Consider the following 15,654-nt stretch of genomic DNA (forward strand, 5'->3'; position numbering starts at 1 on the left):
TAGTACTCTTAAGCTGGTGTCACACACAGCGACAACGACAACGACGTCGCTGCTACGTCACCATTTTCTGTGACGTTGCAGCGACGTCCCGTCGCTGTCGCTGTGTGTGACATCCAGCAACGACCTGGCCCCTGCTGTGAGGTCGCCGGTCGTTGCTGAATGTCCAGCTTCATTTTTTTGGTCGCCACTCTCCCGCTGTGACACACACATCGCTGTGTGTGACAGCGAGAGAGCGACGAAATGAAGCGAGCAGGGAGCAGGAGCCGGCGTCTGGCAACTGCGGTAAGCTGTAACCAGCGTAAACATCGGGTAACCAAGGGAAGACCTTTCCCTGGATACCCGATATTTACCTTCGTTACCAGCCTCCGCCCTTGCTGCCAGCGCCGGCTCCTGCTCTGTGCACATGTGGCTGCAGTACGCATCGGGTAATTAACCCGATGTATACTGTAGCAAGGAGAGCAAGGAGCCAGCGCTAAGCAGTGTGCGCGGCTCCCTGCTCTCTGCCATGTAGCTGCAGTACACATTGGGTTAATTAACCCGATGTGTACTGTACCTAGGAGAGCAAGGAGCCAGCGCTAAGCGCGGCTCCCTGCTCTCTGCACATGTAGCACAGCGACGTTATGATCGCTGCTGCGTCGCTGTGTTTGACAGCTAAGCAGCGATCATAACAGCGACTTACAAGGTCGCTGTTACGTCACAGAAAATGGTGACGTAACAGCGACGTCGTTGTCGCTGTCGCTTAGTGTGAACCCAGCTTTAGTCATGACAACGAGTGCTAAACGCACTTTAAATGCGTTGAGAATGCGCGCCGCTACTCATGCGCCAACTGTTTGCCTTGTAATGAACTGTATCCATATCAAATAAAGAAGACTTCACATGTTCAAGAGCCAGATTTCTTTTCTTTTTTTCCCGGATAATATTTATGTACCCCTCTGTGACCCCAATACAGTAAAATGTTACACTTTGTGGCACCCATATGTGACGCCCTGGCAAAACCAGGTAGTCACAGTTAGGCCCACGCATTACACCGTTCCCTCACTAGAAAAACACACAGCCAACCAGAAACCCTATTCAACCCCCCTAAGGGAAAGATAGACACACCAGTGGGCGTGACCAGGCGGTTGGGACACGCCCACCCAGGAATCCAGACAGCCCAGTGCGGGAAAGTAAGCAGAAAGTGTTTAGAGTTCAGTTTGGAGAGGAGTGTGGGCTGGAGCTAAGTGTAGCTCCAGCAGGGAAGTTCAAGTTGAACGGTACCAGGGTAGGAGCCCTGGTGCCACTGGCTAGGAGGCAGACGGTGGTCTCCGTCAGCAGGAGACGGGAAGACGGCTCGGCAGAACCGAGGTGGACCGGGACAGGGTTGTAGCCCGCCGGTACCGACACGGGGAACCGACCCGGAAACCGTAGTGCAAAGGGGGGTACTCGGACCCTGAAGCCAGAAACCGGAACTAAGCGGACTGGTTAATTCACCGATTAAGGCCAGGACTAGAGGTCCTGTCCCACCTAAAGTCCCTCATAGAAGACAACAGCCCACCGATTAGGGATAAGAGGTCACCGCCAGGGCCCATCGATCCCACGGGCCAGCGTCTGCGGGCACGGCTCCTTATGCACATCCAGCCGGAAGCGGACTCCTGAGTTTCACACTAAGAAAGTCCACCTTACACAAAGCAGTGCAGGAAAAGGATAGAGACCACCAGCCGGGTGGGGGACCTGAATGCAACCGGCTGCGGCACCGGCCACCATCACCTTGATTTACCAGAGATTTGTGTGTTTTACTAACAGTGAGTACACCAACACTCCCTGCGGTCGCTATCCCCTGCACCGAGCCACCGGGCCCCAGGGCACCATCCCTGCCCACGGAGGGGTTAACAACTTGCTGCACAACATCTCCCCCGGGTGCCCCATAACAGCAGCGGTGGTGTCCCACCTCCCCACACACCGTGGGTGGTGTCACAAATTTACTATGGCCTAGCCCGTACATCTACGTCCCTCCATTTATTCGGCGTGTCCGCGAGACCCCCGGGTCTGGAGACCCTCGAGCCACCACCCCTGAAGGACCGGATCCGAGCAGCACCGGCTGCTGGCACGGGGGCGGCACACATATAGTAATAATTTCCCATGCTATGGTCCTCATACAGTATAATCCCCTTTGTGGCTCCCATATAGTACTAATGTCCCCCTCTGTGGGCCCAATACAGTATCCTCTCCCTGTCTGTGGCCACCATACAGTATAATGCCACCCTCTTTTTACGCCATATAATATAATTTTCACCTCTGCAGTCTAGATATAGTATAATCTATATCTCTGTGGCACCCACACAGTATAATGTCCCCCTCTTTTGCCCCCATAAAATATAAAGTCTCACTCTTTAGCCCTCTTATAGTATAATATCACCTTCTATAGCCCTTAGGGGCACTTTGCACACTGCGACATCGCAGGTGCGATGTCGGTGGGGTCAAATTGAAAGTGACGCACATCCGGCATCGCATGCGACATCGCAGTGTGTAAAGCCTAGATGATACGATTAATGAGCGCAAAAGCGTCGTAATCGTATCATCGGTGCAGCGTCGGCATAATTCATAATTACGCTGACGCGACGGTCCGATGTTGTTCCTCGCTCCTGTGGCAGCACACATCGCTGTGTGTGAAGCCGCAGTAGCGAGGAACATCTCCTACCGGCGTCACCGCGGCTTCCGTAGGTTATGCGGAAGGAAGGAGGTGGGCAGGATGTTTACATCCTGCTCATCTCCGCCCCTCCACTCCAATTGGCCGCCTGCCGTGTGACGTCGCAGTGACGCCCCACGACCCGCCCCCTTAACAAGGAGGCGGGTCGCCGGCTACAGGGACGTCGCACGGCAGGTGAGTGTGTGTGTGAAGCTGGCGTAGCGATAATTTTCGCTACGCCAGCTATCACCACATATCGCTGCTGCGACGGGGGCGGGGACTATCGCACTCGGCATCGCAGCATCGGCCTGCGATGTCGCAGTGTGCAAAGTGCCCCTTACATCGTAAAATGTCCCCTATATTGTATAATGTCCCCCTCTGTGGCGCCCATATACTATAATATTTCCCTCTGGCTCTCAAATAGTATAATGTCTCTGTCTTTAGCCACAGTGACTAGTCACTAATGACACGTTGGGAGGCAAGGTAGTCAAAGTTCCAGGGTCAGATACCAGGAGGAATGTCAAGGGTTAAGTGGCTACACAGAGGGATAGTTAGTCACGGTCCAAAGTCAGAATACCTTGAGGCTAGTGTGTCGCCCTGGGCAAGCCAGGGGACACGGGTCACACACCATCACACCTTACATCCCAGGTAGGAACACCACAGCTAACCAAAAATCCTTGTTGCCTTCCTCCAGAGGCTGATGATTCACACCAGGGGGTGGGCCAGGCGGTTGGCTCCGCCCACCGAGGAGGTCACAGCTCTGGAGGCAGGAAGTACCAGGCAGATAGAGTTTGGAGGGGGAAGTGGAAGGAGTCAGCTCAGGGAGGAGCAGGAGTGAGGAGCTAAGCAGAGGAGTTAAGAAAGTGAAAGTGAAGGAAGAAAAGTAGAAAAGGAGGAAAGCAAGTGAGGTGACAAGAAAGAAGGAAAGCCTGAAGGGTCCAGCTTTGTGTAGGACCAGGTCAGCAAGGTCAGCAACGGCGGTGACTGTCTGGAGGGGGACCGTTTGGAAGTTCCTGGAAGGACCCCGTTGGCTGTGTGTCCGGCGGTCTGGAGCAGTGTTCCGAAGGACAGTCAGCACCAGGGAAGGGGCCTCTCGGACCCCGGCAAGGCTAGGAGTCACCAAATTTGCCAAATCCGTCAGTGAAGGGGACGTAGATCCCCCAACAACAAAGTCCCGATTGAAGGCAACAGCCCAGCCAGTGTAGAAGAGACACCGCCACCGCCAAGGCACCCGTTTCTTAGGGCCAGCGCCTGCGGGCAAAGAGTAGAGCTCCCCCGGTCCAGCTTGAAGCCGGGGAGCGGGTTACCGGTGGGGACCCATCGCAACCAACCAGTTCATCAAGGTGCAAGGAAGAGGGACATCACCGTCACCTACCGGGAGAGCAAGTGCAGCCGTCCGTGGGACCGTCTATCCAGCCGTTGGTTTACCGTAAAAACTGTGTCACGTCTCAGGCTGAGTGAGTACCACAGTGCCGCAAGGCACAGCGCTGCCCCCGCGTCCCTGCGCCCACCAGGCCCTGCACCTCCCAAACCATCACCGGGCCCCGGGATCACCAACCCCTACCCACGGAGGGGCAACACAACACCTGGCTGCTCCACATCACCATCCCCGGGACCCCTGTACTGAGCAGCAGTGGTGAAATCACCACAATCGTGGGTGGCGTCACGGACAATAATCATCCCCACACCCAACAACCCCCTTTCACTCACGGGCGAGGAGTGCCGCTCGAGAAACCCCCGGGATCCGGCCCACCGCTCAAGCCACCACTGAGCAGCAGCCGCCGGACCCGACCAGAAGGGGGTGAGCGTAGTGTGCTGACACCCTCCTCCCCGCCCGCGACACTAGCAGATCAGAGCAAAGGGGCTGGCAAATGGATGGTCAAAGCAAGATCCAAGGTCAGGCAGCAATAGATCAATCAAACAGACCACAGGCATATAGGCCAACAAGCACCACGCACCAGAATGCTATGACTGGCAAAGTTCTGGGAGAAAAAGATCAGCTAAGTAACTGGAAATCACAGGGAACATCTGAACAAACCCAAAACCACAGAGAATCAGATTGGACAACTAAGCTGTCACTCAACACGCTGACAGCTCAGTACATCCCAGTACCAGATTGGACGATTGAGCTGTCATTCACCAAACTGATAGCTCAGCACACCCTGATTGCATAGTTACAGCAAACAGTCACTCATTGTTTCTTAGATGCACTGAGTGGAGGAATCGTGGCAGCGACCATATATTATATTGTCCCCCTCTTTGGCTCCCATACAATATAGTGTTTCCCTTTTTGATCTTTATAATGTCCCCTTCTTTGGCACATATTTAGTATAATGTCCTCCTTTTTGATCCCAATATAGTATAATGTCTCCCTCTATGGACCCTATAAAGTATATCCCCTTTTTGGAGAGTACTGTCCAGACCTTTGGCTGCCAAACTGTATAATGTCCCCTTCTGTGGCCTCAATAAAGTATAAAGTATCCCCTAAATAGTAAAATGTCCCTCTTTATGGCCCTCATACTGTATAGGGTAGAATGTCCCCCTTTCTGGCCTTCCTACAGTATAATGTCCCCTCTCTGGCCCCCCTATATAATAATAACTCCCTCTTTGGCACCATTTAGTATAAAGTCCAATTCTTTGCTACACATTTAGTATAATGTCCCCCTTTGTAGCCCTATGTAGTATAATGTCCCCCTTTGTAGCCCGGATACAGTATAATGTTCCTATACAGTATACTATTCCTTTCTTTAGCCCCTTACTTTACAATATCCCCTCTTCAGCTCCCATGCTGTATAATATCCCTCTCTTTGGCCCTCATACAGTATATTGTCCACCCTCTTGAGCCAATATATATAGTCTATAATGTCCCTTCTTTGGTCTTCATTTATTATAATGTACCCCTGTTTTTTTCTCCATTAATATTCTGCCCCCTCTTTGGCCTTCATATAGTGTAATTGTCGCGGGCGGGGAGGAGGGTGTCAGCACACCGCGCTCGCCCCTTCTGCTCGGGTCCGGCGGCTGCTGCTCAGTGGTGGCTCGAGCTGTGGGCCGGATCCCGGGGGTTCTCGAGCGGCACTCCTCGCCCATGAGTGAAAAAGGGGATTTTGGTTGGGGAGATTGTTTATTGTCCGTGACGCCACCCACGGTTGTGGTGATTTCACCACCGCTGCTCAATATGGGGATCCCGGGGATGGTGATGCGGAGCAGCCAGGTGTTGCGTTGCCCCTCCGTGGGTAGGGGGTGGTGATCCCGGGGCCCGGTGATGGGGTGGAAGGGTGCAGGGCCTGGTGGGCGCAGGGACGCGGGGGCAGCGCTGTGCCTTGCGGCACTGTGGTACTCACTCAGCCTGAGACGTGACACAGTTTTTACGGTAAACCAACGGCTGGATAGACGGTCCCACGGACGGCTGCACTTGCTCTCCCGGTAGGTGACGGTGATGTCCCTTTTCCTTGCACCTTGATGTACTTGTTGGTTGCGATGGGTCCCCACCAGTAACCCGCTCCCCGACTTCAAGCTGGACCGGGGGAGCTCTACTCTTTGCCCGCAGGCGCTGGTCCTAAGAAACGGGTGCCTTGGCGGTGGCGGTGTCTCTTCTATACTGGCTGGGCTGTTGCCTTCAATCGGGACTTTGTTGTTGGGGGATCTACGTCCCCTTCACTGACGGATTTGGCAAATTTGGCGACTCCTAGCCTTGCCGGGGTCCGAGAGGCCCCTGCCCTGGTGCTGACTGTCCTTCGGAACACTGCTCCAGACCACCGGGCACACAGCCAACGGGGTCCTTCCAGGAACTTCCAAACGGTCCCCCTCCAGACAGTCACCGCCGTTGCTGACCTTGCTGACCTGGCCCTACACAAAGCTGGACCCTTCAGGCTTTCCTTCTTTCTTGTCACCTCACTTGCTTTCCTCCTTTTCTACTTTTCTTCCTTCACTTTCACTTAGCTGTTTACTTTAGCCCTGTCTAGGCTACTCCTCCACTCCTTCCACTTCCTCCTCCTAAACTCAACTGCCTGGTTTCTCCCGCCTCCAGAGCTGTGACCTCCTCGGTGGGCGGAGCCAACCGTCTGGCCCACCCCCTGGTGTGAATCATCAGCCTCTGGAGGAAGGCAACAAGGATTTCTGGTTAGCTGTGGTGTTCCTACCTGGGATGTAAGGTGTGGTGGTGTGTGACCTGTGTCCCCTGGCTTGCCCAGGGCGACACCTTCCCCCTTAGCAAAATGCAGACCGTCCGCGGGCTGCCGTCTAACACCGGTTTTATTTTTCTGAAAAAGATAACATAGTGATATAACATATTTACATTTTTAATAATAACTCTTCCCAAGACGGGAGGCACATTTTTTTTAACGTTGCAAACGGTTCACGGTTACGGTTTCCGCTCTCTCCCACCCAAGCAACCTGGCCCTGATGCTGCCCCTAAAACCCAGGCAGCACCCCTTGACCCACAGTCCAGCACACGGTACCCGAGCGGGATCTGTCCTTCCCTCCAGAGGGTAGCCACCGGTTCCTTTGGTGGCTGGGCCCTAGCCTGCTCTGCTCAGGGCCCTCCCTCCAACCTGCCTCTCCGGAGGCGGCATGCGGAAAACGGTAACGGTAAACAACATATTTACAAGCCACTTAACGTTTGTGGTTGCCCTGCAAGTTCACGGGCTTGTCCATGGATAGTCCTCCATGCAGAACTTTTTAAACGGTCCCCACGGGGACAACGGTGCCGGCTCCAGCCGGTTGCAATCACAAAGCAAATCAGGTAAGGCACTCGGTCATCATCATTTTTCTTATCATTTTCAAACTTTTTAAACTTTTCAAACAACAAAATGGTGGTCCCAACGGGGACTGGACAACGGTGCTCCGCTGCCCTACTCCAGGCCTTCAGGCTCTAGTGCTCCTTCCAAGGGAGGGGGCGTGGCGCTCGCTCGGGCCTCTGGCCTGCCCTTTAGTTTAGCGTCCAGCGCGAACCACCCCCGATCCCCAAAGAACCGGGTGTATTGCACTATGTCACCCGGCATCAGATTGCGGCCGGGATGCTCTTCAGGCAGGTGGGCATTCACATCCTGCCGGGCTATAAACACTTCGGCCTCCAGGCCCGGTTCGTATATGAACCCGTAGCCCCGGCGGACATCAAACCACCTCACCTGCCCCTCGTACAACGGGCCCCGGACACGGAACGTGGCCTGGCGGAGACTTTCTTTATCTCGGATAGCTCGGGCCACCAGCTCGGCCTTCTTCCGCTCCCTCTCGGCGATTTCCAGGCCCAGCAGTACCGGCTCCCTATCCCAATATGGCGCTGCCGCCAGCGCCGGCGCACGGGTCGGGCCCCGTGGGACATCCTGGACGTTGCCCACTGTCAGGACTCTGGGCGGCATGTCCCGCGGTGTCTTGGCCTTGGGCGCTGCCTTGCAACAACAACCCGGCGCTACCTCAGCCGAGGTGTGGGGGATGGGCATAGGGGCTTTCCGCTGCTGGGCCTTCGGCTCGGAGCGGGTCATCAGCTCCGGCTCGGGGGACTTCTCGGGGGATGCCTCCGGTTCCACTTTCGGAGTCTTCCACGGTAACACCTCCGGGGTGCCGCGGGCTCCGGCTACAGGTCGGCCCGCCTGGGCGGGGACGCTGGGTACTGCTACCGGTTGCGGTGGTAGCAGGCCTAGTGGCGGGGTCACGGCCTCCGGGACGGGTGGCGAGGGAGGCAACGGGGGGAGAGGGCTTGGACCGGGCCCCACAGCCGCGATGACCGGCCCTTCAAGGGCATCGGGACGTGGGTCACTCACCCTCCCTTTCTCCGCTTCCTCCTCACGTCTCCGCACGGTGGCTACAACGTCCGCCATGTCGGCCTCCCACTCCTCCATGAGGAGCTGCATCCTGACCTGCAGCCTTTGGTAGAGCTGCGCGGTTCGGATTTCCACCCACGCCGCAGTTCCAGGCGGGGGGGCTACGGTGTCGCGGGACGGCATCCACATGATGGCTTCTTCTCTACTTCCAGGAACGGTATATTTGCAGAGTCCTGGCGTCCCTGCTTTTATAGCTGCAGCTACATGCATCCAGCCGCCATCGCGTCCCCCTTAGCTCTTTTCGGCCCCTCCTCTCTCGGGGCGGGGCTTTGGCCTTCGCGCCTCTACTGCTCGAGAAGACGCTCGAGCGGGAACTTTTCGCGCCAAAGATGGCGGATTCTGAAATTTTTCTGCCGGATACCTCCGGCGGTAACAAGGCGCACCTCTACCAGACGGCAGAGCGGCAAGATCCTGTTCGTGACGCCAAGTTGTCGCGGGCGGGGAGGAGGGTGTCAGCACACCGCGCTCGCCCCTTCTGCTCGGGTCCGGCGGCTGCTGCTCAGTGGTGGCTCGAGCTGTGGGCCGGATCCCGGGGGTTCTCGAGCGGCACTCCTCGCCCGTGAGTGAAAAAGGGGATTTTGGTTGGGGAGATTGTTTATTGTCCGTGACGCCACCCACGGTTGTGGTGATTTCACCACCGCTGCTCAATATGGGGATCCCGGGGATGGTGATGCGGAGCAGCCAGGTGTTGCGTTGCCCCTCCGTGGGTAGGGGGTGGTGATCCCGGGGCCCGGTGATGGGGTGGAAGGGTGCAGGGCCTGGTGGGCGCAGGGACGCGGGGGCAGCGCTGTGCCTTGCGGCACTGTGGTACTCACTCAGCCTGAGACGTGACACAGTTTTTACGGTAAACCAACGGCTGGATAGACGGTCCCACGGACGGCTGCACTTGCTCTCCCGGTAGGTGACGGTGATGTCCCTTTTCCTTGCACCTTGATGTACTTGTTGGTTGTGATGGGTCCCCACCGGTAACCCGCTCCCCGGCTTCAAGCTGGACCGGGGGAGCTCTACTCTTTGCCCGCAGGCGCTGGTCCTAAGAAACGGGTGCCTTGGCGGTTGCGGTGTCTCTTCTATACTGGCTGGGCTGTTGCCTTCAATCGGGACTTTGTTGTTGGGGGATCTACGTCCCCTTCACTGACGGATTTGGCAAATTTGGCGACTCCTAGCCTTGCCGGGGTCCGAGAGGCCCCTGCCCTGGTGCTGACTGTCCTTCGGAACACTGCTCCAGACCACCGGGCACACAGCCAACGGGGTCCTTCCAGGAACTTCCAAATGGTCCCCCTCCAGACAGTCACCGCTGTTGCTGACCTTGCTGACCTGGCCCTACACAAAGCTGGACCCTTCAGGCTTTCCTTCTTTCTTGTCACCTCACTTGCTTTCCTCCTTTTCTACTTTTCTTCCTTCACTTTCACTTAGCTGTTTACTTTAGCCCTGTCTAGGCTACTCCTCCACTCCTTCCACTTCCTCCTCCTAAACTCAACTGCCTGGTTTCTCCCGCCTCCAGAGCTGTGACCTCCTCGGTGGGCGGAGCCAACCGCCTGGCCCACCCCCTGGTGTGAATCATCAGCCTCTGGAGGAAGGCAACAAGGATTTCTGGTTAGCTGTGGTGTTCCTACCTGGGATGTAAGGTGTGGTGGTGTGTGACCTGTGTCCCCTGGCTTGCCCAGGGCGACACATAATGTCCTACTGTTTGGTCCCTAATTTATATAATGTCCACTTCTTTGCCCACATCAGGCATAATATCCCAATCTAGTATATGCGCTCTTTGCATTACAAATAGTTCATCATAATACAACCCTCTGTATGTCTGTGAGAGATGCTGCTTGGAGCTCTGGGGGTGGAAGTGGCCTTGTTACCTCTTGAGTACCTGAGTGGCTGCACAGGTTACACCAATGGTATGTCCACTCCTGGTGACAAAAGCATGGTGACATTATAGAGATGGTTATATCGTAATGGTGATATCAGTTCTTTATTGCCCAAAAGATGGTGGGGATGTCAGAGTGAAGAGTGGTTAGTAATATTGGCAATGTTGTCGCCAATTAATTGGCTCCTTTTAGAGGATAAGGGGCGAGAATGTTATAATGGCTAAAGTGACATGGTGTAATGGCACGGTCCAGAGTGAGGTAAAACACACAAGAGACAGAGTTTTACCAAGACAAACAAGGGGTGCACTGAGGACACTTTAACAACAGTGGGTCCTGATGCTAGTGAGAAAGAAGATGGTCACCTCCTCCACTTACTTGCTACTGTACCCTGCACTCATAACCAGTCCCTAGACAGGTTCCTCACCTGTGCTGAGCAGGAACCTGAAGCCCTGAGAGACCCTGCAGTAAGCCCTGGCTAATGAGTGGGAAGGTCAAGCATCCAAATGAATTAGAGAATAATCGGGACCCTCTACTGGTAGCAGAGGGTATATAAAGATACTGGGAGTGGTCCTAAACCGGAAACACTTGACCAGGAGTCAGAAGCTGCTGGCAAGGAAAACTGACATTAATCCTTGCCACACCCAAAGAAAGAAAACACATTAAATATGTAGAGTCTCAGAAGACAATGAGAGACTCTAGTTCTGATTCCGTCACTGGTCTCAAAATACAGAGACAGATAGAGAGACGGCCATGACACATGGTGGGAATGTCAAGGGTGGAGGCAAGGTGGCATCATCAAAAGAGGTGACAGATATAGATATTGGGTACCAATACTAGTTACAGTTTGACTACTGGGAGAGATGTTGTGATGGTTTAACATCATAATTAAATAGTTTCACCACACATTTTCACTTATAAGCATAAAATACGTTCTAATGGAGCTCTATGAGTTGGGTTCAAATTTCCCACAACTATTTTCTTCACAATGAATTTTACTTGGAAATGGTTGAATGATCTTTGCTTCTCCCAGTTATCATAGATTTATTTGCCAAAATATTGTAAATTCTGCTAAGAATTTATTTTCCTTTGTAAAAATATTAAAGAAGTTTTTACAAGCACTTTACTATTATTATTTATTTATCATAATTCATTTATAAAAAACTAAACTCTCTTCATCCACGAATATTGAGGGAATTAAGCTCTGTAATCGACCGCTGTATCTCATCTCTATAGGCGGGCTTTGCACGTTGCGACATCGCAAGCCGATGCTGCGATGTCGCACGCGATAGTCCCCGCCCCCGACGCAGGTACAATATCTTGTGATAGCTGGCGTAGTGAAAATTATCGCTACGCCAGCTTCACATGCACACACCTGCCCTGCGACCGTCGCTCTGGCCGGCGACCCGCCTCCTTCCTAAGGGGGCGGGTCGTGCGGCGTCATAGCGACATCACACGGCAGGCGGCCAATAGTGGCGGAGGGGCAGAGATGAGCAGGATGTAAACATCCCGCCCACCTCCTTCCTTCTGTAGAGCCGCCGGCGGCAGGTAAGGTGATGTTCCTCGCTCCTGCAGCTTCATACACAGCGATGTGTGCTGCCACAGCAACGAGGAACAACATCGTACCTGTCGCGGCACCGGCATTATGGAAATGTCGGTGAATGCAACGATGATACGATAACGACGTTTTTGCGCTCGTTCATCGTATCATCTAGCATTTACACAGTACGATGTCGAAAGTGACGCCGGATGTGCGTCACTTTCGATTTGACCCCACCGACGTGCAAAGCCGCCCTTAGACTCGCTTGTAACAGGGTTGGTGCCTCAGGATTGGAGGATTGCTGATGTGGTACCGATATTTAAGAAAGGTAAGAGGGTAGATCCAGGCAACTACCGTCCAGTAAGCCTGACATCAGTAGTATGCAACATTTTTCAGGGCATTTTAAGGGATGACATGCAAAAATATATTGCAGAAAAAAATATAATAACTGACAGCATGGATTCATGAAAGATATGTCGTGTCTAACCAACCTGTTGGGGTTCTATGAGGGGGTAAGTGCAAACCTGGATATTGGTAATGCAGCTGATGTGATTTATTTGGACTTTGCAAAGGCATTTGATACTGTACCACATAATAGCCTTATACTAAAGCTCCAGAAGCAAGGACTAGGGGAAACTATATGCAACTGGGTAAGAAATTGGCTAAAAGATAGGAAACAAAGAGTAGTCATAAATGGTACATTCTCTAAATGGGCTGCAGTCAGCAGTGGGGTGCCGCAGGGATCTGTGCTAGGACCGATTGTTTTTAATCTCTTTATTAATGACCTTGTGGATGAGATTGATAGTAAAGTGTCAGTCTTTGCTGATGACACCAAACTATGTAGGATATTAAAAACTGACCTTGATAGTACAATATTACAAAAAGATCTGGATAAAATGTCAGAATGGGCAGACACTTGGCAAATGAGATTTAATGTTGATAAATGTAAATTAATGCACCTAGGATGGAATAATCCTATAACTGCGTATACATTAAATGGAAGTAAACTCGGGACCACAGAACAGGAGAAGGACTTGGGTATTCTCATTACAAATAAGCTGAGCAGCAGCACTCAATGTCAAGCAGCAGCTGCTAAAGCAAACAAGATTTTAGGGTGTATAAAAAGAGAGATTAGATCCTGTGATCCCAACGTATTGTTACCCCTCTATAAATCACTTGTAAGGCCACATCTGGAATATGGGATCCAGTTTTGGGCTCCACATTTTAAAAAGGACATTCAGAAGTTAGAGTCAGTTCACAGGCAGGCAACTAGACTGCTACAAGGAATGGAAGGCCTCCCATATGATGACAGGTTGAAAAAGCTAGATATGTTTAGCTTAGAAAAAAGACGTCTCAGAGGAGATCTCATTTATATGTATAAATACATGTGTGGTCAATATAAAGGACTGGCACATGACTTATTTCTTCCAAAGACAATACTAAGGACCAGGGGGCACTCACTGCGAGTGGAAGAAAAGCGATTCCGGTAGCTAAATAGGAAAGGGTTCTTTACAGTTAGAGCAGTCAGACTGTGGAATGCCCTACCACAAGAGGTAGTAACGGCAGATAGTATAACAGCTTTCAAAAAAAGGCTGGAGGATTTCCTCAGCACACAAAACATTGTTGGTTATAAGTGACTTAGTGACAAAATGTAGAACTGGTGGAGGAAGGGGGAACTAGATGGACCTAGGTCTTTTTTTTAACCTAAGTAACTATGTAACTTTAAGACTTTAGACATCTTTCTTAATCCAAGACCTGATTTGTGTTCAGTGGGTTTTTCTAATTATAGAGTATGTGCTTGAAGTATCGGCAACTCTGTAATTACATACCAAATGGCAGCATTATGGTAGTCCTACGTATGAATACACTGAATTTCAAAAAGAATACATTTACAAACTTGTGTCCATTTTAGCAATTTACTATGTACATGTTTAGCCCACACCACACTAAATGTAGCTGTCATGGAACATGAGTAACACATTCACAAAATATTTTTGTATTGCTTGGTAGCACAACAAGACTACAATACGTCAGGATCACTTCTTGATGTTGGATATAGCCAGACTGCAACCTTAAAGGCGTATTCTCAAGTTTGGAAGTTATAAACTATTCATGGGATAGGGAATAACTTCCCATTCACTGGGGGTTTGACTGCTGGGACCCCCACCATTCTTGAGAACCTTGTGTAAATGAAGCAGTGGTCGGTCATGCGCACTGCCGGTACATTCGTTCTTATGTGAATGCCAAAGACCAGCTATCTCAAGTGGTCCTATTAAGAATGAATGGAGTGGTGGTCTGCATGACTGACTTCCTTTCTATTCACATAGGGCTCTTCAGAGCCCTATATTTGGGATTGATGGAGGCACAGTGGTCAGACTCCCAGAGATCAAAAAGTTATCCTCTGTATAGAGGGGATAGTTTCCAAACTTAAGAGTAGCCCTTTAAGATTAAAGCAAAAATAACAGGACAAGAAAGAAGAAATGTATACTTGGAGATATACAGGGTAAGGCTACGCTCACACTCGTGTATAAATTGGACGAGTGCTATCCGATGTTTTGTCTTAAAGCACTTAGTCCAATATTATACTATGCGGCAGTGCTAACCTACTCTTTTTTTCCCATGCTTATCCGTCAGTGATTATAGGACGGCGCGCACCCATACAAGTCTATGGGTGCATGTGAAACATCAGACTGCACTGATGTCATCCAAATGCAGTCTGATATATGCAGAGATAGACAATGGAGAGGATGAAAAAATTAATATATCCCATCTTCGTCTCACTTGTGCTCCGATTGTTGCATGTGAGAGAATTGGATCACAATAAATGACACATGGCTCACGTTCGCACTAGAGTTTGAGCCGAGTGTCTCATGAGAGAATATACGCCTATGTGAGCGAACCCTAAAGGAAAAATCGTTAACTCTTGGAACAATTCTAAGGCAATGCAGCCATATAGTTGAAGTGAACTAGGCTGGGGTCAATTGCCAATCTAATATGTTTGGAAGCTGTAAATTCTCCCTTGAGGGCACATGATAAGAAGCTCGCCATCTGCAGGAACAAAGATCAAGCAGGTTGGATTTTGTCATGCCCAAAATTTTGTTCTCCCATAGATAAGCCACCATCATTGAAAGAAATATGAAAGTGTATGTCAACATTTTGTCCTTAGAATTATTGCACTCAGCATTACTCAGGAGACATGGAAATGTGACACCCCTGGACTATCAGGTCGCCACAGGGTACTGCACAAACTGCCTTTCGTGCAGTATTCCAAGTCCCTCATGGTTCTGGGCCCCTATGTTATTGGTGTTGCCTACAACAGCAAATCAAATCCTAGATACACACAGCACCACATCCACCAGGCACACCAGTAGACGGCTTGAGTGGAATAGAGTCGCCCACCTGGGGGGTCAGGGAGGGAGGTGAGTAGTGTAGTGAGCAGTCTGTAGTGAGGAGTGAGAGTGATAGGAGGTTGGGAGTGGTGGCTCCCAGGAGAAGCTGTCTAGGTTGCAGACGGTGGTCTGGACCTAGAGGAGTCGGACCCCCGGTCGCAGGTGATTGCGACTAGGTGCCTGGACCTGTCGAGGAGGACGGTCAGCAGCCTGGCACTATCACCAGTCCGGGACAGAAGGCACGGCGGGGTACTAGGTTGGGGAGAAGCTTCAGGCAACCCGGCAATTAACCTGAGGAGAACGGAGCCTTTATGATCTGTTCCCACCTGCTCCAGAATCGGGGCATTAGCGCAACGAGGGGGATAGGGCCTACCAAATAAAC

Source organism: Anomaloglossus baeobatrachus, chromosome 5, assembly GCF_048569485.1.
Source record: "Anomaloglossus baeobatrachus isolate aAnoBae1 chromosome 5, aAnoBae1.hap1, whole genome shotgun sequence".
Lineage (NCBI taxonomy): Eukaryota > Metazoa > Chordata > Amphibia > Anura > Aromobatidae > Anomaloglossus > Anomaloglossus baeobatrachus.